Here is a 21,572-nt window from a genome sequence, read left to right on the forward strand (position 1 = left end):
AAAAATGAAAATACAGAAACCCAACACCAACATAAGTAGAATTTAAGTTTGCTACAGTACCTAAGGAAGTGGTGATTGGCATTCTTATACTAATGATATCACAAGTTTCTGTTTAAGTTTTGTGTTGTGAAGTTTTCAAGTTCTGGGCGAAGTTCTTATGGACAAAGAGATAAAGAGAGGCAAGAGCTCAAGCTTGGGGATGCCCAAGGCACCCCAAGTTGATTCAAGGATGCCGAAAAAGCGTAAGCTAGGAGATGCCCTGGGAAGGCGTCCCCTCTTTCGTCTTCAATCCATCGGTAATGTTACTTGGAGGTATATTTTTATTCACCACATGATATGTGTTTTGCTTGGAGCGGCTTGTATCGTAGCAGTCTTTTATTTTTGTTGTGTCACAATCTTCCTTGCTGCACACCTAGAGGGAGAGACATGCACTCACCGTGATTTTGTCGAGCTTCACTTATATCCTTTGAGTTAGGCAATTCAGCTCACATGTGTTTCACTTATATCTTTAGAGCTAGTTGATTTTGCTCTATGTGCTTCACTTATATCTTTTAGAGCACAACGTTTGATGGGGTTATAGTCCTAGGGTAGGGTCATAGGCCTGCCCTATAAGTCCTACCCAAGGACTACCCTTCATAAGGATAAGGCCCTTAGTCAGTTCCGACTGAATTAAGGACTTCCCATCATCCAGTCGGTGACGAATCCTCCATCACCCAGTCGGAGATGAGAATTCGGAGTGTATCAAACTAACCGACTGGATTCCACTCTGTGTATTGTAACCCCCCTGGAGAGAAACGGTCATACGTTTCCATGTGCCTTTATTAGCATTTAAGACGTATGTTACATGTAACGTAGGCATTTATTCGCCACTACTCCACCCCTGTGCACCGAACCGTTGTGAAGGGCAACGCACTCTATATAAGCCACCCTTCCCCACTGGTGCAGGGGCAGCAATTCACTACAATCCATATTCCACTCGACAACAAGCCCTAGAGCACTGAGACGTAGGGCTATTACCTCCACCGTAGAGGGGCCTGAACTCATACAACCTCGCCGTAGCTAAGGCTCTGCCCATCCTTTCGTACCCTACACATCTACTGTCAGACTTATACCCACGACAGTTGGCACCCACCGTGGGGCAGGCGTCTAAGCGACTTCTGGCGTGTTTGCGACTACATCTTTTCGTCATGTCATCCGGTGGAGATTCGAGCATGGGTCACGAGATCCTCTTCGGCGCTCTCTCCTTCATCGTCGATGATTCGGCATGGCTTCGGGATGCCCCTTTGGACGTCGAGGCGCTCCCCCGTCGCGGGGCTACGCACTTCCGTGCCAGCGCCCGCGGTATCCTTCTTCTCCAACAGTCGGCTCCAGTGTCGACCTACACCGTCGTCACGCGCCGCAACAAGTGGTCCTGCCGTGCGCGGCTCCAGCGTTGGGTGCAACACGCCCATGCGCTCTAGAACGCGTCTTCACAAGTGGCGGTCCTAGAGTCGGTTGTGGTTGCCCCGCCGTCCCAGCGCTCGGACTCGGTTCCGAATGAGTTTCCTTCCGAGTACTTGGGTCGCGGACCTGCAGTAGAAGTGCACATGGCCAACTCCCTTGAAAGTCCCCGCCAAACTGGCTGGAACGAGCACGAGATCGGCGAAACATCTGGCGCTCTCCGTCCGCCTCGCCGTTCTGCCAGTCGGCACACTCGGTGGAGCAACGTGGAGGTGTTCCGCGCACCCATCCTCAACCTGGCTGCCGCCGCCAAGATAGCCGATTCCCTTCAGCCGACTGATTCAGAGGCTGGCAGGGGGATCGAGAAAATCCGCGCCCTGCTGCACACGACGCAGCAGCAAAATTCGGCGGTCTCCCAGTCGCACAACAGGATCCACAATAGTTCTGTTCATGCGAACACACATCGGTCAGTTCACAGCCCTGGTTCTCATCAGCGACACAGGGGAGGCAGCCGTTCCATAAATCCCGAAGATCGTCGCCGTTCACGCACCCCTCCGCGGGGTGGGCCCTACGGGCCCCGACATCATGATGATCGATGTTCAGTCGGTGACACTTACGATCCAAGGCCCGATGCAAGAGGGCATATCGCCTAGCGGAGGGTCGACAGGGGCCGAGCCCACCGCGATGGTCACGATATGGACCGTCCGAGTGGAAGCAGGACCATCGTCTCTAGTCCCGAGTGTTTCAGTCGAGCCATCCGGTCGGCTGACATCCCTCCCAACTTCCGATTGGCGACGGGGATCAGCAAGTTTACAGGAGAATCCAAGCCAGAAACGTGGCTGGACGACTACCGAGTGGCAGTCCAGATCGGAGGAGGGGATGACCACGTCGCCATGAAGCACCTCCCTCTGATGCTCGACAGCTCGGCGCGAGCGTGGTTGAACCAATTGGCCCCCTCAAGCATCTACAGCTGGGCAGATCTGGCCCGAGTCTTCATCAGGACCTTCGAAGGGACGTGCAAACGCCCTGCTGGCCTCGTGGAGCTCCAACATTGTGTCCAGAAGCAGAATGAGCCCCTGCGTGATTTCATTCAGCGTTGGACGACCCTCTACCACACGGTGGAGAACGTCACAGAGCACCAAGCAGTCTGCGCCTTCAAGGCAGGCGTGCGGTACAGAGATTTGAACCTGAAGTTCGGTCGAACAGGCGACATCTCCATGAGCAAGATGATGGAGATAGCGGCACGCTATGCAAATGGCGAAGAAGAGGACCGCATCCGTAGCGGAAAGCACAAAACAGTCGCCGATGGAGATGGGAATAACACTCGGAAGCAGAAGCAGAAAGCTCCGACCACTCCGCAGGCAGAAGCCGCAGCTGTTACCAATGCCAAGTTCAAAGGCAAGGGGAAGGCTCAATTCACCCCCAAGAAGAAGCAGTTCAGTAACCCCATCCTGGACCAGCCATGTCCGATTCACACGAAGATGGATGAAGAGGGTAACACCATATATCCGAAGCATACCACTCGGCAATGTTGCCTCCTGATCCAGGGGTTTGGCGAAGGACAACCGAGTGAAAAGGGCATTGAACAGGACGAGGAGGACAAGGAGGACCCGTTCCCCCAAGTCCATGCAACACTGATGATTTTTGCTGACGTTGAGAGCAAGAGTCGACTGAAGCTGGTGAACAGGGAGGTGAACATGGCCACGCCTACCAACCCCAAGTTCCTCAAATGGTCTCAGACTGCGATCACCCTTGACCAGTTGGATCATCCAGCACATGTAACCACCCCAGGGAGACAGGCTCTGGTCGTCGACCCGGTGGTGGAAGGAGTCCGACTGCGCAAAGTCCTCATGGACGGCGGCAGTGGCTTGAACATCATGTACGCCGACACTCTCAAGGGAATAGGCATTCCGATGTCCAAACTCAGCGAGAGCAGCATGCAGTTCCATAGAGTCGTCCCTGGACGAAAGGCCAAGTCACTCGGCCAGATCGCGTTGGACGTCGTTTTCGGCTCCGACAAGAACTTCCGCAAGGAAAAGCTGACGTTCGAGGTGGTGGACTTCCAGAGCACGTACCACGCAATTCTGGGCCGCCCGGCGTATGCGCGTTTCATGGCCCGTCCATGTTACGTGTACCTGAAGCTGAAGATGCCAGGCCCGAAAGGTGTGATCATTATCACAGGCAATCGACAGCGGGCCGAGGAGTGTCTGCAGCAGGGATCAAGGATCGCCGATCAGCAGATGGCTGTCCTCGAGCTTGATGAGTACAAGAAAACAGTCGACCCCGCTGACTTGATGCATGCGAAGAAGCCAGCTTCGGAGTCCGCATTCTAGTCGGCGGGAGAGACGAAGAAGGTCAGCATCCACCCGACGGACGACACCGCTGCCCTGACGAACATCTCCACCACCCTCGATCCTAAATAGGAAGCCGAGCTCATCCAATTCCTCCGTGAGAACTGGGACATCTTCGCATGGAAGCCCTCTGACATGCCAGGTGTACCCATGGAGTTGGCTGAGCACCGACTGCACGTGGATCCCGCCGCTCGGCCTGTCCGAGAACGCCTGCCTCGGTCCGCCGTGCACAAGAGGAAGGCAATCAGAGAAGAAGTGGCCAAGCTTTTGGCAGCCAACTTCATTCGCGAGGTACACCACTCTGAGTGGCTCGCCAACGTTGTCATGGTGCCCAAGAAGGACAAGTCACTCTGAATGTGCATCGACTTCAAGCACCTCAATAAGGTCTGCCCGAAAGACCATTTTCTGCTCCCCCGCATCGATCGAATTGTCGATTCGACTGCGGGTTGCGAGCGTTTGTCATTTCTTGACGCCTACTCGGGCTATCATCAGATCCGCCTGTATGGCCCCGATGAATTAAAAACAGCCTTCATCACCCCATTCGGGTGCTTCTGCTACATCACTATGCCATTTGGTTTGAAGAATGCACGAGCAACCTTTATGCGCATGATCCAAAAATGCCTCCTCGACCAGATCGGTCCGAATGTGGAGGCGTATATGGATGATATCGTAGTCAAGTGACGCAAAGGTTCCGACCTGCTGACTGACTTGGCAGAAACATTCGCCAACCTTCGTAGGTAAGATATCAAGCTCAACCCAGCCAAGTGTTCATTCGGCGTTCCCAGCGGAAAGTTACTCGGTTTCTTCATTTCTGAACGAGGGATCGACGTCAACCCCGAAAAGATCGGGACCATCATCCGAATGGAGCGGCCGGTCAGAATACACGATGTTCAAAGGCTCACAGGTTGCCTAGCAGCTTTGAGCAGGTTTATCAGTCGACTCGGCGAGAAGGCGCTTCCTCTGTACCGACTCATGAAGAAATCAGGTACTTTTGACTGGACAGACGAAGCCCAAGTCGCATTCGACGACCTCAAAGTCCTACTTTCCACCCAGCCGGTTCTTACTGCTCCGCTCAGTAAAGAGCCCCTTCTTCTGTACATCGCGGGTACAAATCAAGTCGTCAGCACTGTTCGCACAGTCGAACGAGAAGAAGAAGGCAAAGCATACAAAGTTCAGCTGCCAGTGTATTACATCTCCGAAGTCCTGACTCCTTCCAAGCAGAGGTATCCCCACTATCAAAAACTTATCTACGGGATTTACATGACTGCGAAGAAGGTGGCTCATTATTTCCAAGACCACTCGGTGTCTGTCGTTTCTGATGCTCCGTTGTCGGAAATCCTCCACAATCGGGACGCATCGGGCCGAGTGGCGAAGTGGGCAATGGAGATGTTGTACTGCGACATCAAGTTCGAGGCCGAGAAAGCTATAAAGTCTCAAGCTCTGGCTGACTTCATAGCAGAATGGGTAGAACAACAGCAACCGACCCACATCTACTCGGCTCACTCGACAATGTTCTTCGATGGGTCCAAGATGTTGAATGGCTCCGGCGCTGGCGTTGTGATCGTATCGCCAAAAGGTGACAAACTCAAGTATATGTTGCAGATACACTTTGATTCCTCCAACAATGAGGCAGAGTATGAAGCTCTCCTTTATGGACTGCGCGTGGCCATCGCACTCGGCGTCCGTCGCCTGATGGTTTATGGCGATTCGGATTTGGTGGTTAATCAAGTGATGAAGGAGTGGGACGTCAGGAACCCCACCATGACCACATACTGCAATGCAGTGAGGAAGCTCGAGAAAAAGTTTGAAGGTCTAGAACTCCACCATGTTCCGCGACTGAAGAACCAGGCAGCTGGTGAGTTGGCGAAACTCGGATCCACTCGGAGACCAGTCCCGAGTGACGTCTGCCTCGAGCACCTCTGCCTTCCCTCAGTTAAAGAAGATCCTTTCACAAAGGAACTAGTACAACCAAAGAGCTCGACAGATCCGACTGAAGTCGATGTACCTTTTGTGGTTGATTTGATCATGGAGATTCTTGCTGTCATCCCCGATTAGACTGTGCCGATCATTGCATACATCCTGAGGTAAGAATTACCAGAAGATGAAGTCCAAGACAGACAGATCGTCCACAGGTCAAAGTCGTTCACTGTCATCAATGGCCAGTTTTACAAGGAAAGCGTTTCAGGCGTCCTTCATCAATGCATCTCCCCTGAGGAGGGACAGTTAATCCTAGAAGAAATTCACTCGGGAACCTGCGGTCATCACGCCTCTTCAAGAGAAATTGTCGCCAAAGCATTCAGAGCTGGCTTCTTCTGGTTGCAGGCGAATGAAATGGCAAAAGATATGGTCGACCGATGTGAAGGCTGTCAGTTCTACTCTAACAAGTCCCACAAGCCAACATCTGCGTTGAAGACAATCCCTCTTGTTTGGCCATTTGCAGTATGGGGATTAGATACATTCGGTCCATTCAGGACAGGCCAAGGGGGATTCACACATCTGTTGGTGGCAGTCGACAAGTTCACGAAGTGGATCGAAGCCAAGCCCATCAAGAAGCTCGACGCCCTAATGGCCATCAAGTTTGTCAGGGACATCATCTCCAGATTCGGGGTACCTCACAGCATAATTACTGACAACGGAACAAACTTTGACTCGGACAGATTCAAAGGTTTCTGTACAGGCCAAGGTATCCGACTGGATTTTGCATCTGTGGCGCATCCCCAAACAAACGGGCAAGCAGAGCGGGCGAATGGACTTATTCTACAAGGTTTGAAGCCTCGACTCCTTCGAGAGGTGGGACATGCCGCTGGTGCATGGGTCACCGAGCTACCTTTGGTGCTATGGGGTCTCCGCACAACCCCAAATAGATCTACAGGGCGATCCCCATTGTTCCTCGTTTTCGGAGCAGAGGCAGTCCTTCCGAGTGACTTGCTTCACAACGCTCCACGCGTTGAACTCTTCTCCGAAGTTGAAGCAGAACAAGCAAGGCAAGACGAAGTGGATCTTCTAGAGGAAGAGCGCGAGATGGCACTGACTCGCTCAACCATTTATCAACAAGATATGCGGCGCTTTCACGCGTGACACGTCAGGAGTCGCACATTCCAAGCAGGCGACCTGGTGCTCCGAGTGGATCAGCAGAGACCTCACAACTTGGCTCCCGCCTGGGAAGGACCCTTCATCATCCCCAAGGTGCTGAACAATGGTGCATACCGACTCTACAACATCGACAGGGAAACGGACGAGCCACGAGCATGGAACGGAGATCTCCTGAAGCGCTTCTACACGTGACCGTCGACTGAAGCAATGTAAAGAACAAGTATCGTTGAAGTAATACAAAGCAGATTGAGTTTTTGCAGATTCAAAATTCTTCCGCGGTCGCAGACTCTGGTCTCAAAAAAAAACTCTTAGCTGCGATCAAGAATCGCCTAAGTACTAACTTTCTCCGCGTGTGCACTCAACGTCGCACTCGGGGACTTAGCTGCGATCAAGAATCGCCTAAGTACTAACTTTCTCCGAGTGTGCACTCAACGTCGCACTCGGGGACTTAGCTGCGATCCAGAATCGCCTAAGTATTAATTTTCTCCGAGTGTACACTCAACGTCGCACTCGGGGACTTAGCTGCGATCCAGAATCGCCTAAGTATTAATTTTCTCTGAGTGTGCACTAAACGTCGCACTCGGGGACTTAGCTGCGATCCAGAATCGCCTAAGTATTAACTTTCTCCGAGTGTGTACTAAACGTCGCACTCGGGGACTTAGCTGCGATCCAGAATCGCCTAAGTATTAACTTTCTCCGAGTGTGCACTAAACGTCGCACTCGGGGACTTAGTTGCGATCCAGAATCGCCTAAGTATTAACTTTCTCCGAGTGTGCACTTAACATCGCACTCGGGGACTTAGCTGCGATCAAGAATCGCCTAAGTACAAACTATCTCCTAGTGTGCACTAAACGTCGCACTCGGAGACTCAGCTGCGATCAAGAATCGCCTAAGTAAAAACTTTCTCCGACTGTGCACTAAACGTCGCACTCGGGGACTTAGTTGCGATCAAGAATCGCCTAAGTACAAATTTTCTCCGAGTGTGCACTAACCGTCGCACTCGAGGACTTAGCTGCGATCACGAATTGCCTAACTACGCACTTTCTCCGAGTGTGCACTTAACGTCGCACTCGGGGACTTGTCTGCGATCAAGAATCGCTTAAATAAAAAGCTTCCTTCGAGTGTATCTCATAGACCCACTCGGAGGCTTAGCAGACCCTCATTGAGGCTCATGTAGATGTCAAGACCACTGACAATTACATGAGTAGCAGAACCTCATTGAGGCTCATGTAGATGTCAAGACCACTGACAATTACATGAGTAGCAGAACCTCATTGAGGCTCATGTAGATGTCAAGACCACTGACAATTACATGAGTAACAACTCGCTCCGAGTACGACCTGGCAGTCGCACTCGAAGACTTAGCCGCGATCACGAATCGCCTGAGTACTCTATTGCCTTCAAGTGTATCCTACAGATCCACTCGGAGACTCAGCAGACCCTCAGTGAGGCTCATGCAGATGTCAAGACAACTGACAATTACATGCTCCGCATGTTTGCCATTGGCTTCACCAAGAAACGCCAATCAAAAACCACGATCCAAAATCGTATCAACAACTCTTTGGCAAAAGAAGAGAAAAAGATTCGATTCAAATTCAAAGTTCGCCTAAGGATAGTTGGATCGGTGTAGATCAAGCTTATGCACAATGAACCACGAATGTGACGGACAACAGCAGTGGCCAAAGTTTCTTACAACCAACACTCGGCATACCGAGGTAAAAGTTTTCTTAAACGTCGTCAGGACTGGCACTGGGACTGGCGGGCTCCACGAATGTGTCGAGGTCGATCCCGTCGGCGATGCGGGTGGTGCTCTCAAGGAAGGTCTCCATGAAGTCTTCGAATCGAAGCTTTTTCGTGTTGGTGACCTGCAACGCCGTCAGCTTCTCTTCGCGAGCCTCCTTGCAGTGCACTCGGACAAGTGACAGAGCGACGTCCGCACCACAGCGAGCCGCAGATTTCTTCCACGCCTGCACTCGGTTCGGGACTTCCTCCAGCCGAGTCATCAAGCCTTCCATCTCGTGCCGAGACTCGTCTTCAGGCCAAAGCTCCTTGTCGATTCGGTCGACGACCTCTCTCAGTCGACCGATGAAAGGTCCAACTTTGCCCAGGCGAATGTGCGCTCGGAGCATATCTCGATTGGCGTCCTCGCTGAGTGGAACGTTCGCAAGAATCGACCGCTCAACATCAGCTGCTTCAACCTCAGCGTCCATGCAAAAATCTGCAAAGACAGGACGAGCAAACATAAAGCGCAGAATGAAATGCACAATCCACAAGCACTCGGAAAAATAGAACTTACCACCGAGAAGCGCTATCATCTTCCGGGCCCAGTCACTGATGTAATTTTCCTGTGCTATGCACCGCCTGTTCAACACTTTCATCTGTCCCATCAGCTCGGTCCTTTGTTTCCCCATTTTCTCCACTTCAGCCGCCAATGCCTTGTTTGCCTCACGGGCCTCCTCCAAGGACTTTTCTCGTTCAGCCAGAACATCCTTCATATCAGCCAAGGCAACCATTGCTGCATCCAGTTCCCCAGCAAACTGAACCTTTTCAGCCCTCAGATCGATCGTGGTTTCGTACCCGACAATAATCTCTTCGTTTGTTCTCCGCTATTAGTGACTTTGGAGTGCATCTTTGTTGCATGTTGACGGCTAGTTATATGATCCAATTATGTTATTATTGTTGAGAGAACTTCACTAGTGAAAGTATGAACCCTAGGCCTTGTTTCCACGCATTGCAATACCGTTCGTGCTCACTTTTGTTACTAGTTACCTTGTTGTTTTTGTAATTTCAGATTACAAAAACCTATATCTACCATCCATATTGCACTTGTATCACCATCTCTTCGCCGAACTAGTGCACCTATATAATTTACCATTGTATTGGGTGTGTTGGGGACACAAGAGACTCTTTGTTATTTGGTTGCAGGGTTGCTTGAGAGAGACCATCTTCATCCTACGCCTCCCACGGATTGATAAACCTTAGGTCACCCACTTGAGGGAAAATTGCTACTGTCCTACAAACCTCTGCACTTGGAGGCCCAACAACGTCTACAAGGAGAAGGTTGCGTAGTAGAGATCAATGTGTCAAATCCATCCTTGAGCTTTCAATCTATCTTCATAGTAGTTTCTGCAAAATATTAGCCTTTTCATGGATGATGATGTTTTTTGCTTTTATCTTTTTGTGGCAACAGTTATGCTAGATTTGTATATTTTTTTCTCTATTCTATTTGAATTTATTAGGGGATGCACACATATGTCATGTGAACATCCACAAGAAAAATAGAATTCTTTTACATATTCAAACTTGATTTTTTGAATGTTGGAGAGTGTCCGGACCACCTGTTATTTTCTCAACTTGTGGTTCTTATGTGAGTATAGAAGCGTGTTATCACCCATTGAAGGAGATGAGTTACGCTGTGTTAGGATGTTTGCATTCGGACCTAGTATTGGGTATTGGCATTCGTTTGGATTGAATACCCCGAATACCACCGTTTGCCTGATCTTGGCATTCAGCCACGACATTCAGGCTCGATGTTGAGCGAACGGTCAGGCAAAAAAACTGCCGGCCCAATTTGGAGGGGTCTGCCCTCGACATCGCTACACATTGAGAGTTTGAGACACCGAGCGTCCTGTGACAGCCCCAATGCAATTCCTTTCCCCCCTTGTAATCTTTCCTTGTAAGGCAACCTTGCTATGTTAATGTCAGGTGGTATGAGTTATGGTGTCATCATTTCATGTCCATCATGGCATCACACATGGCATCATCATTTGTCTTTGTCTTGTGTTGCTTGTCTTGCACCTTTGTTTTTGAGTGGAGTGCATCGTGTGAGAGTGGCATGTGATGGTTATGTGGTGCGGGTGTAACAACGTTCATCTCAAAAACCCCTTGTTGCACCATAACTTCAAAATTCCCCACTTTCCAATTATTTTGTGGCAGTTTAAAACCTTATATTTTGACCCAATAAAAAGTTATTGTTTTCCTAAAAATAGTGTTGTAGTTTGTGGAGTGAAACCCCTTTGGTTTTATTTTGATGTTCTTTTAATTTATTTAAAACCAGAGCCTAATTTTATATAAATTGGTGCATGATTTTAGAAGTCTGAATATCATTTTATCTTCTCCAAAACAATTTTCCTTTTAACCTTGTGATTTATTTAAGTAGCCAGTTAGGTTTTTTTTGCAAACCAGAGTGAGAGAGAGAGATGACCCAGGTGTAATGGTTTCGGCCCAGCCAGCCCTGAGTCGCATCCCTCTTCTTCCTCGCGTGTGTCACCTTCGTACGAACCAAGGACAGCCGCTGATCTCCTTTCTCCTTCGATCCACGGTCCAAAGCCTCGAGGTGCGGGCCATAAAGCTCCGGCTCCCCTCTCCTAGACTTAGCCTCGCCCTTCTCCCCCTCTCTTCTCCCTAGCGCCATCACGAGAGACCTAGAGCTGCAGTAGTCGCCATGAGCAGCTCCGGCTCGAGCCCGTCGTCAGCATAGCATCGCCTCCCATCCTTCCCTGTTTGGTCCAGGAACAAGCGGTGCGCGGGGGCATTCCATTTTCGAAGGGATCGGGCGCATGGGACTCCTTCCTCGACGTCCATGATGGCAATCTTCTTCCTCTCCGGCGAGCTCCTTCTGCATCAATTCGTTGGTTGTAGCAGAGCGTCATTCCTCTCCGTCGTCGGGCCTTTACCCTCTGAACCCTAGGTGACCAGCCGCCTCTCTGCTCCCCCTTTCTCCCCTACAGCCTCGTCGTCGCTGCCGTTCTATGGCAAGCTGCAGCAACAGCAGCTGTGTTTTGCGTAGTAGCAGCAACAACAGTGTTGTGCGTAGTAGCAGCAGCATCATGGTGTAGAGCTGCGGTAGTAGATCATAGAGCAGCAGTTCGGCATGGTGTAGAGCCCGAGTAGCCGCGCGTAGCAGTGCATGTGTTGCACCGACGAGGTCACCGCTGGCGCCTCTTTGCGTTGCACAGAAGGTGAGACATTTTGCTAGCTCTTCTGTAGTGGAGCCCTTCGTAGAGCAGACTCCCATCGTTAGCACAGTGGAAACTTAGCCGCGCGACACACCACAGGTCGTGGGTTCGAGACCCAGCAACCCCCTTTCTAGTTTCGGTATTTTTTCGCCGCATGGTAGTTCAGAGAGCAGGGCATATTCGTCCTTCATGCAGCTCTGTTAGTGCAGTAACACCGCAGTGCAGTGCAGTGGAAACACAGCCAATTCTCGCGTTCAAGGGCAGGGGTTCGAGTCCCCTAGAGCAGCTACACGAGTGTAGTTGAGTGGCAAAGCGCAATGGCTAGACCAAGAAGGTGCAGGGTTCGATCCCCCCAATCTCCCCATTTTTTATTTAGAGTAGGTGTTGTTGTGTGCCACTGACAGTGGGTCCAGGGCCCACCTGTCATGCACTAAGGGCCCCTAGTTCCTATGACCAGTGGGGCCCCCTGTCATATTAGTGTGCTTATTTTTTATTTTTTGGTTTGATGTGTGTATTCCATTTTTGGAATAGTCGAGAAATGGAATTGCCTAATGTGGTATATACCAAATCAGGGAGGTGCAAGAACAGTTCATGTTCTTGACATTAGTAGAGTTTGATTCTGATTAGATTTTACCTCCTGTTTTGTGGTGTTTTTATGCATGCATATATAGAAGTATGATATATGGATTTGGGGTAAAAACAACCAAGGAATCCAATGGTGGAAGTGAATTATAGATTTGGACAGTTCTGCAAAAGTGTCACTTTGTGATGTGGTGGCACTTGGTTATGTGTGTAGGATTGGTTATGTGCATATTTAGAGTTTGTGCATGCATGCATCATTTTGATTGTTGCATAATATCTTGCTGGTGTTTATTGAATGATTGTTTCTTTTGGGTAGCTACTAGGTCCAGAAACGAGTTCGAGGAGTCAGGTGAGTTCGTGGAGGAAGATCAGGAATAGTTCCACTCTGAAGATATCATAGGCAAGCTGATCGTGACCTTGACACCGTTTCTAGATTTGTTATGCTTAGTGATTCGTTACAATCGTTATTTCTCTGCTGCCTACCACATGATATATAGGCCATCAAACATTGCCATGAAACCTCAAACACCTTCACTCCTAGCAAATATTGTTTGGCTAAGTTAGGCTTGCTCAACCATTACTATTAGCGTTGCTAGTTGCAAGTGCAGGCTGGTCCATGTGGTAACATGGGCAATTTGATATCATCTTATTTAAACGCTATTTAATTAATGCACCTATATACTTGGTCAATAGCGGAAGGCCTAGCCTTTTGCCGGGTGATTTGTTGCCGCCTTAGTTTCGGCTACGTGTGTTTTATTCCATAACTGAGCGCTCCTAACACGTTCGGGGTTGTTATGGGGACCCCCTTGATAATTTGTTTTAGCTTAAAGCTTTTCCGGCAAGTCCCAACTTTGGTGTTAAATTTGCTAACAACTTAATAAAAAGCATACAGAATAGTTACCCCAATGAATTAATCAACAACCCGGGCCAGTGCTCCTCATGAGTGTTGGTCCAACGTGAGCGATGTCCAGCGGCACCTGGTCACCCGAGGTTTCAGCCAACCCGACGTCTAGCTCATCCGGTCGTGCCCTGAGAATGAGATACGCGGCTCCTTGATGTCTACTACGCAACCTTCTCCTTGTAGACGTTGTTGGGCCTCGAAGTGCAGAGGTTTGTAGGACAGTAGCAATTTTCCCTCAAGTGGGTGACCTAAGGTTTATCAATCTGTGGGAGGCGTGGGATGAAGATGGTCTCTCTCAAGCAACCCTGCAACCAAATAACAAAGAGTCTCTTGTGTCCCCAACACACCCAATACAATGGTAAATTGTATAGGTGCACTAGTTCGGCGAAGAGATGGTGATACAAGTGCAATATGGATAGTAGATATAGGTTTTTGAAATATGAAATTATAAAACAGCAAGGTAATTAATAATAAAAGTGAGCACGAATGGTATTGCAATGCATGGAAGCAAGGCCTAGGGTTCATACTTTTACTGGTGAAGTTCTCTCAACAATGATAACATAATTGGATCATATAACTAGCCCTCAACATGCAACAAATAGTCACTCCAAAGTCATTAATAGCGGAGAACAAACAAAGAGATTATTGTCAGGTACGAAACCACCACAAAGTTATTCTTTGTGATCGATCTATTCAAGAGTCCGTAGTAAAATAACACGAAGCTATTCTTTCCGTTCAATCTATCCTAGAGTTCGTACAAGAATAACACCTTAAGACACACATCAACCAAGACCCTAATGTCACCTAGATACTCCATTGTCACCTCAAGTATCCGTGGGCATGATTATACGATATGCATCACACAATCTCAGAATCATCTATTCTACCAACACATAGAACTTAAAAGAGTGCCCCAAAGTTTCTACCGGTGAGTCAAAATGTGTGCCAACCCATATGCATAGGTTCCCGATGTCACGAATCCCGCAAGTTGATCACCAAAACATACATCAAGTACTATAGTAGCAAAGGATCCAACTATAGTAGCAAAGCCCGAGGTACATCATAGGATCCAACTATAGTACCAAAGCCCGCGGTACATCGAGATCATGGAATCTCAAGAACACGATAGATAGAGAGGGATCAAACACACAGCTACTGGTACATACCCTCAGCTCCGAGGGAGAACTACTCCCTCGTCATAGAGATCGCCGGGATGAAGAAGATGGCCACCGGAGATGGATTCCCCCTCCGGCAGGGTGCCGGAATAGGCTCCCGATTGGTTTTTGGTGGCTACAAAAGCTTTCGGCGGCGGAACTCCCGATCTAGGTATATTTCTGGAGGTTTCTGTATTTATAATACCAGATGGCATCGAGAATAAGTCAGGGGGACCCATGAGGGAGTCACGATCCCCCTAGGCGCGCCCGGGGAGGTGGGCGCGGCTCCCTGGCTCATGGCTTCCTCGGGACTCCTCTCTGGTATCTTTTTCTTCTGGTATTTTTTATATTTTCCATAAAAAATCACGGCAAAAGTTTTATTCTGTTTGGACTCCGTTTCATATTCCTATCTGAAAAAGGTCAAAAACAAGGAAAAAACAGGAATTGGCACTGGGCTCTAGGTCAATAGGTTAGTCCCAAAAATAATATAAAATAGCATATTCATGCATATAAAACATCCAAGTTTGATAATATAATAGCATGGAACGATAAAAAATTATAGATACGTTGGAGACGTATCACTCCTATCGGGTTTGTCGGCACGCCGGGCGGCCTTGCTGGATTAGTTTTACCTTCTACGAGATATCTTGCACAATGGGATTCGGGTGAGACTTTGGGTCTTCTTAGAGTTGAGGTTTTCCTCTAAGGAATCCGACGAGTTTGCAAGTTTCGTGGTCCAGGAGTACTATGCGTCCTGTGGTAGTTTGTGATGGATTAGTTGGAGCACACCTTCTGGGTTAAATATTTTGGAAAGTCGTGCCCACGGTTATGTGGAAATCATGGATATTTTGTTAGCATCCGGTTCTAGATAACTTAAAGTAACTTAAATAAAACCTACCAATTGTGTGTGTAACCGGGACTATTTCTTTCAGAACTCCTTCTTTGATCGAGAACACGGTGGGGTTATGATTGACGTAAGTAGCTATTCAGGATCACTTAGTGGTCATTCTTAGATCTCGACCGTCTTACGTAGTCCACCATAATATATTTGTGTTCTTCGTAAGTTAGTCGCCATATATGCTTAGATTGGTGCAAAGTCAAACACATACCCTAACCTCACCTATTAACTTAGTTAGACTCGATACGAGTTCATGAGATTGCTGAGTCCCCATGGCTCACAGATCACTACAACCACCCACAGGTACAAGTACCCCAGATGCAGACGTTTTCGAGATACCCAGCTGAAGTGGGATTTCGACGAGGCCAGTGGCAGGCTGTAAGTAACATATCCCGAGGATTAGAGGCACTTGGTCATCATCACGGGCCTAGCAAGGAGAGATAGGATGGGCTTTTGTCGTTTATCTTGTCCGTAGTCGGACCCTGTTTTTCCCATTTGAATAATGTATGACTGTGTGACTCTATAATTTAGCTTGTGGCGAGTGTAAGACAAATATTATTAATCTTCCATCTTTTATGTATTGTGACGTTATCTTGCTTGCGAAATGCTCACATGCGCCACTTTCCCCTTTTGAGGCCTCGCCCCCAAATAAGGAAAGTGTCACATCTTAGTCATTACACGTCGTCCCTCCCGTCTCCCCGTGTGTTCCCTAAGGAACGTCAACCGTGCCCATCCGACCACGCCCACCTCCACCCCGAGATCCGGTGGATGCGTGCTTGCACCCCAAGATCCGGTGGCTGACGCCACTCTCCCGCCTCTTCCCATCCTGACGGAGTTCTCCGATGGCTGGCGCCACCCTCCTACCATGTTGGAGCTCTCCGGCGGCTGGCGCCACCCTCCTGCCCCATCGAAGCTCTCACGTGCCTCGCGCCACCTTCCCGCCGGGTCGGAGTTCTCCAGCGGCTGGCGCGACCCTCCCGTCCCATGCCCACCACGGTCTCTATTGTTCGGTCTCCTCTTTGCTAAATCTACAACTCAATTCCTCACCATTCACCATCCAAACAACATTTGGTATTCAACCTCAATATCAAGCCTCTCTTCCGAATACCTAAATATCCAAACAAAATATTGGCATTCATTATCAATACCAATATAGTGTGGTATTGATATTCAACCCAATGTAATGCCAAGGCTCCCAATACAAACATCCAAACAAAGCGTTACGAATATTCCTTCATTATGAGTTCCGTAATAGAGACTCGCACGCAAAATCACAATCCTGCATCGTTGAATATTTTATTTCAAAAAAGGGACAAGCACCGGCCTTTGCATGTGGGTAACGTTAATTATCCATAAAGATCTTACAAAGAAATATATAAGTAAGTCTGAAGTCATCATCTTGACAACATCTATCGCTACTTCTATCCACCAAATGAAAGGGTGCCGAAAATCCAACTTGAATACCAAACATACTTTGCATCATAGCTTAACATCTAAAGTCGGAGGCCACAACCAAACCACAATTTTGGGTCTGGAGCACAAACAGGTCCGACCCACTCTCAGAGGCAACCGCCTTCGTATTCCACCTATTCATTTTGAGAACATGAATTGATGTATTAACCTTGTCAGGCCAGTCGTCGATGCCACCACAACGCTAGACAGCGTCATCCTCCCGCGCGAGTCTATCAACCTGCATCATACGCTGAGACTCCACTGCACCATGCCATAGAGATCTGCTGACATCAATGCAGAAGATGAAACCCCGCTCCGCCTCTAGGCCCATCCAGTCAACAGCTGCTCCAAAACAATGCCCCCGGGAGAGAGAGCGACATTGAAAATGTAGTCATCATCCAATACAGGAAGACCCAAATCTAGGGTTTCCCCTGGAGCAGCCAGGGGAAGATGGCATTGATTGCAACCACGATGCCTCAGCAAGGAAGCGACATAAATGATGTTGCCATTGTCCGTCAAGACCGAAGTTTATGCGATTTTCACCAACAGCGGCGTCATCCCAACAAAGTAGCTGACTCAAACCATGCGGTGCTTCGCCAAGTAGATGCATGGAGTCGTTGGAACACAGAGGACCACCAATGCATCCCCAAGCCACCATCACTGTCAGCCACTACTGCCCAAAAAACAGCATCGATCGGCCACCGTCGCCATCCGCAGCCTATGTTGCATGGTTCTTGGCACCACAGATCTAGGCCAGATTGCCGGCGCCGCCAAGACCCAGCACACCCCACTACTAGAGGCCACATCTGCATCACCTACCTCCCAACATAGCCATTAGGAAGTCGAATTGCATGTCCGAAAACTCCGTATCGCGACCCCCATGCCTGTCAAATCCGACTCGCACCGGATCCACGCGTGAGGGAGCAGAAGAGCCATGCTGACACCGACACCAGCCGGGCTTTGCCAGGTCACGCCTTTTGGCGGTGCCAAGGGAGGGGGGAGCGGTGCTGGGAGGTGGCTATGGTCCCCTCCCATCACCTACACCGTCCTATATGACACTGGATATGTTACCGCCAATTTCTAAGCTGTCGAATGATGACCCACAAGTATGGGGGGTCAATTGTAGACCTTTCGATAAGTAAGAGTGTCGAACCCAACGAGGAGAAGAAGGCTCTGATAAATGGTTTTCAGCAAGGTAATAACTGCAAGCATTGAAAGTAGCGGTAACAAGTGATGGTGTAGTGAGGTGAAATGTAGCAAGCGAAAAGTAACAAGTAAAAAGTAGTAGCAACGGTGCAGCAAAGTGGCCCAATCCCTTTTATAGCAAGGGACAAGCCTGAACGAAGTCTTATAAGAGGAAAAATGCTCCCTAGGACAAACGGGAATTTTTGTCATGCTAGTTTCATCATGTTCATATGATTCGCGTTCGTGACTTTGATAGTTTGATATGTGGGTGGACCGGCGCTTGGGTACTGCCCTTACTTAGACAAGCATCCCACTTATGATTAACCCCTCTCGCAAGCATCCGCAACTACGAAAGAAGAATTAAGACAACGTCTAACCATAGCATTGAACTAGTGGATCCAAATCAGCCCCTTACGAAGCAACGCATAGACTGGGGTTTAAGCTTCTGTCACTCTAGCAACCCATCATCTACTTACTACTTTCCAATGCCTTCCTCTAGGCCCAAATATGGTGAAGTGTTATGTAGTCGACGTTCACATAACACCACTAGAGGAAAAGACAACATACAACATATCAAAATACCGAACGAACTATTATCAGCATGTTTTATCCCATGTCTTCAGGAACAAAAGTAACTACTCACAAAGCATAATCATAATCATGATCAGAGGTGTAATGAGTAGCATCAAGGATCTGATAATAAACTCTTCCAACAAGTAATCCAACTAGCATCAACTACAAAGAGTAATCAACACTACCAGCAACCTTACAAGTACCAATGGAGTCGCGAGACGGAGATTGGTTACAAGAGATGAACTAGGGTTTGGAGAGGAGATGGTGCTGACGAAGATGTTGATGGAGATGAATCCCCTCCGATGAGAGGAGTGTTAGTGATGACGATGGCGACGATTTCCCCCTCCAGGAGGGAAGTTTCCCCGGCATGATCGTCCTGCCGGAGCTCTAGATTGGTTCTGCTCAAGTTCCGCCTCGTGGCGGCGGAGAATCCACGAAAAAGCTCCACCCTGATTTTTTCTCGGACGAAACCCTTCATATAGCAAAAGAGGGGGGCCACAAGTATGGTACCACAAAGTATAATAACAGTCCATAAAGCGATAATTATCAACTTGAAAGCATGATGCAAAATGGACGTATCAACTCCCCCAAGCTTAGACCTCGCTTGTCCTCAAGCGAAAACCAAGATCCATAAACATGTCCACATGTTTAGGGATGAAGGTGTCGATAAAACATAATACACACATGAGGGCATCATGATCACACATAGAACAACAATACATCATAGAGATTCTTATGGGAAAGTAACAATTCCTTCACAAAGCAAAGTATGAAATAAAAACCTTACCGAGAAGTAGCCAACAACAATCCATAGTCATTGAAGCAATTGCAATTTATCATATCATCACAAACAGTCAAATAAGAGCTTGTAAAGAAAATCCACATACTCAATCATCTCTTTTGTTTTCCACAATTGTTACAACTCATGTGGTACTCATGGTATCAAAGTATCAGTTGGACACCGAGAAAGATAGGGGCTTATAGTTTTGCCTCCCAACCATTTACCTCAAGGGTAAAGTCAACCATAATAAAGCATAAGTACTCATCTCCAAGTTGATATATGAATATAGATCTTTCCCAAACATATGACGTTCACCAAGAAAAAGGCTAAATAAGGAATTGGTGAAGATCACCATGCATCTTACAAGGGAAAAAAAAGTAAAGGTACAAGATAGGCCCTTCGTAGAGGGAAGCAGAGGTTGTCATGCGCTTTCGAGGTTTGGATGTGTGTCCTCTTAGTGCGGAGGAACGTCACTTTATATTGCCCCCAGTGATAAAGAACTTTATTATGCAGTCTGTCACTTTTATGTCTTCCTCATCACAGGTTCGTATAAAGCTTATTTTCCACACACTAATAGATCATACATATTAGAGAGCAATTTTTATTGGTTGCGCTGATGACAACTTACTTGAGGGATCTTATTCAATCCATAGGTAGGTATGGTGGACACTCATGGCAAAACTGGGTTGAATGATGAAATTAAAATGGATAAATAGAAAAGGCTTTTTGGATTTTTGAAAAATTTCTAGAATGAAAGTCTTTATGCTCTTATTAATAAGATTTACTAACCTTATGATTTTGGATAAGATAGGTGGAAGTTGTAAGTCCTATTGTAAGAATACTCCACTTTTCATAATTTTCATAATAAAATATGAGCATTGGTTTATGGATGCACAAGTAGTATCTCTACTTGGTGCGGGGGTTTTGGCTAATATGCGGTGGAAGCAATCGTCACATGCTAAGGGATCTCTAATCATATAACATTGTTTGTAACTAAGCAAACACAATTCATTATGTTGTCTTCCTTGTCCAACATCTATTTCTAAGCATGTAATAGTTTGGTGAGTGCTCACAATTATAGAAAGTGTCTAAGATGATATATTTATATGTGAAGCTCTCTTTCCTTATTACTTCTTATTAATTGAAACAATGACTGAGGTCTATGTTGGTCTATTCTCAACAAGTTTCAATCATCATACTTGTTATATCTGAAGCTATCACTTTCCATAAGATCATCTCATGATCTTTCATGCTATCGTTCTTTTCATACTTTTGATCACGGCACAAAACAAAGTCCTTGACTAAGATACTCTTTATTATATAGCTCGCAAGCTCGAATACATCGGGGGAGACACAAGGAAAAAGACTCAAACTAAACACTAAAGACTTATTCCACTAAGAGAAGAAATAAAAACTGAAAAGGAATGAACTAAAACAAAGGTAAAAGCAAAAGATATAAAGGTGATACGATACCAGGGCAACTCCCCCAAGCTTGTCATAAGCCAAGGGAGTTCCCATACCAATGCTTAGTTGTCTTCCTTTGGTGGTGATGGTGGTGAAGTTGCAACATGAGTTTGATCCTCCATCTTCCAAGGAATAGGTGCTCCATCATGGCAGGATGAACGAGTCGCCGGAATCCTAAAATCTGGAGCCAACCGTATTGATTGAAATCTATAATCATACTCACAGTTTTGGTTCTGCAGGTCATAGATCTGGCCTGGAGTTGATCAACCCTGTCATAGAGCTTGGAGAGGTTCTTCCCAATGTCAATGGCATCCATCTTATAATTGTTGGTGAACTCCGTGATCATCATGTGGTTGGCGTTGAGTCCACGCTCCACCATCCCTTGGCACTTGAAGACTTGTTGCTCCATTGCTTAGAGCCTCGTCTCCACGCTTCCGGTCTTCTTAGGCCCCTCAACATCACGGATGTGCAACATCCCCTCGCTCATCTTGATAGATTGGGGGTGCTACAATACTTCCGTGAGGTAGGGATTGATGACCTTCTCGAAGATCTTGTCCTTTCGAACTTTTGGAGAAGTCATGACAATCTAGATCTGCAACAGAAATAGGCTCAAAACGAAAACAGAGGAAAACTGCACAATACGGAGATCAAAACCCTCGGGCGTATATATAATGATATTTTCTGGACCAGAAGGAGTTCTCCACAAGAAAACGGAGTCCTGGAGGCACACGAGGTGCCCA

Source organism: Hordeum vulgare, chromosome 1H (assembly GCF_904849725.1).
Source record: "Hordeum vulgare subsp. vulgare chromosome 1H, MorexV3_pseudomolecules_assembly, whole genome shotgun sequence".
Classification (NCBI taxonomy): domain Eukaryota; kingdom Viridiplantae; phylum Streptophyta; class Magnoliopsida; order Poales; family Poaceae; genus Hordeum; species Hordeum vulgare.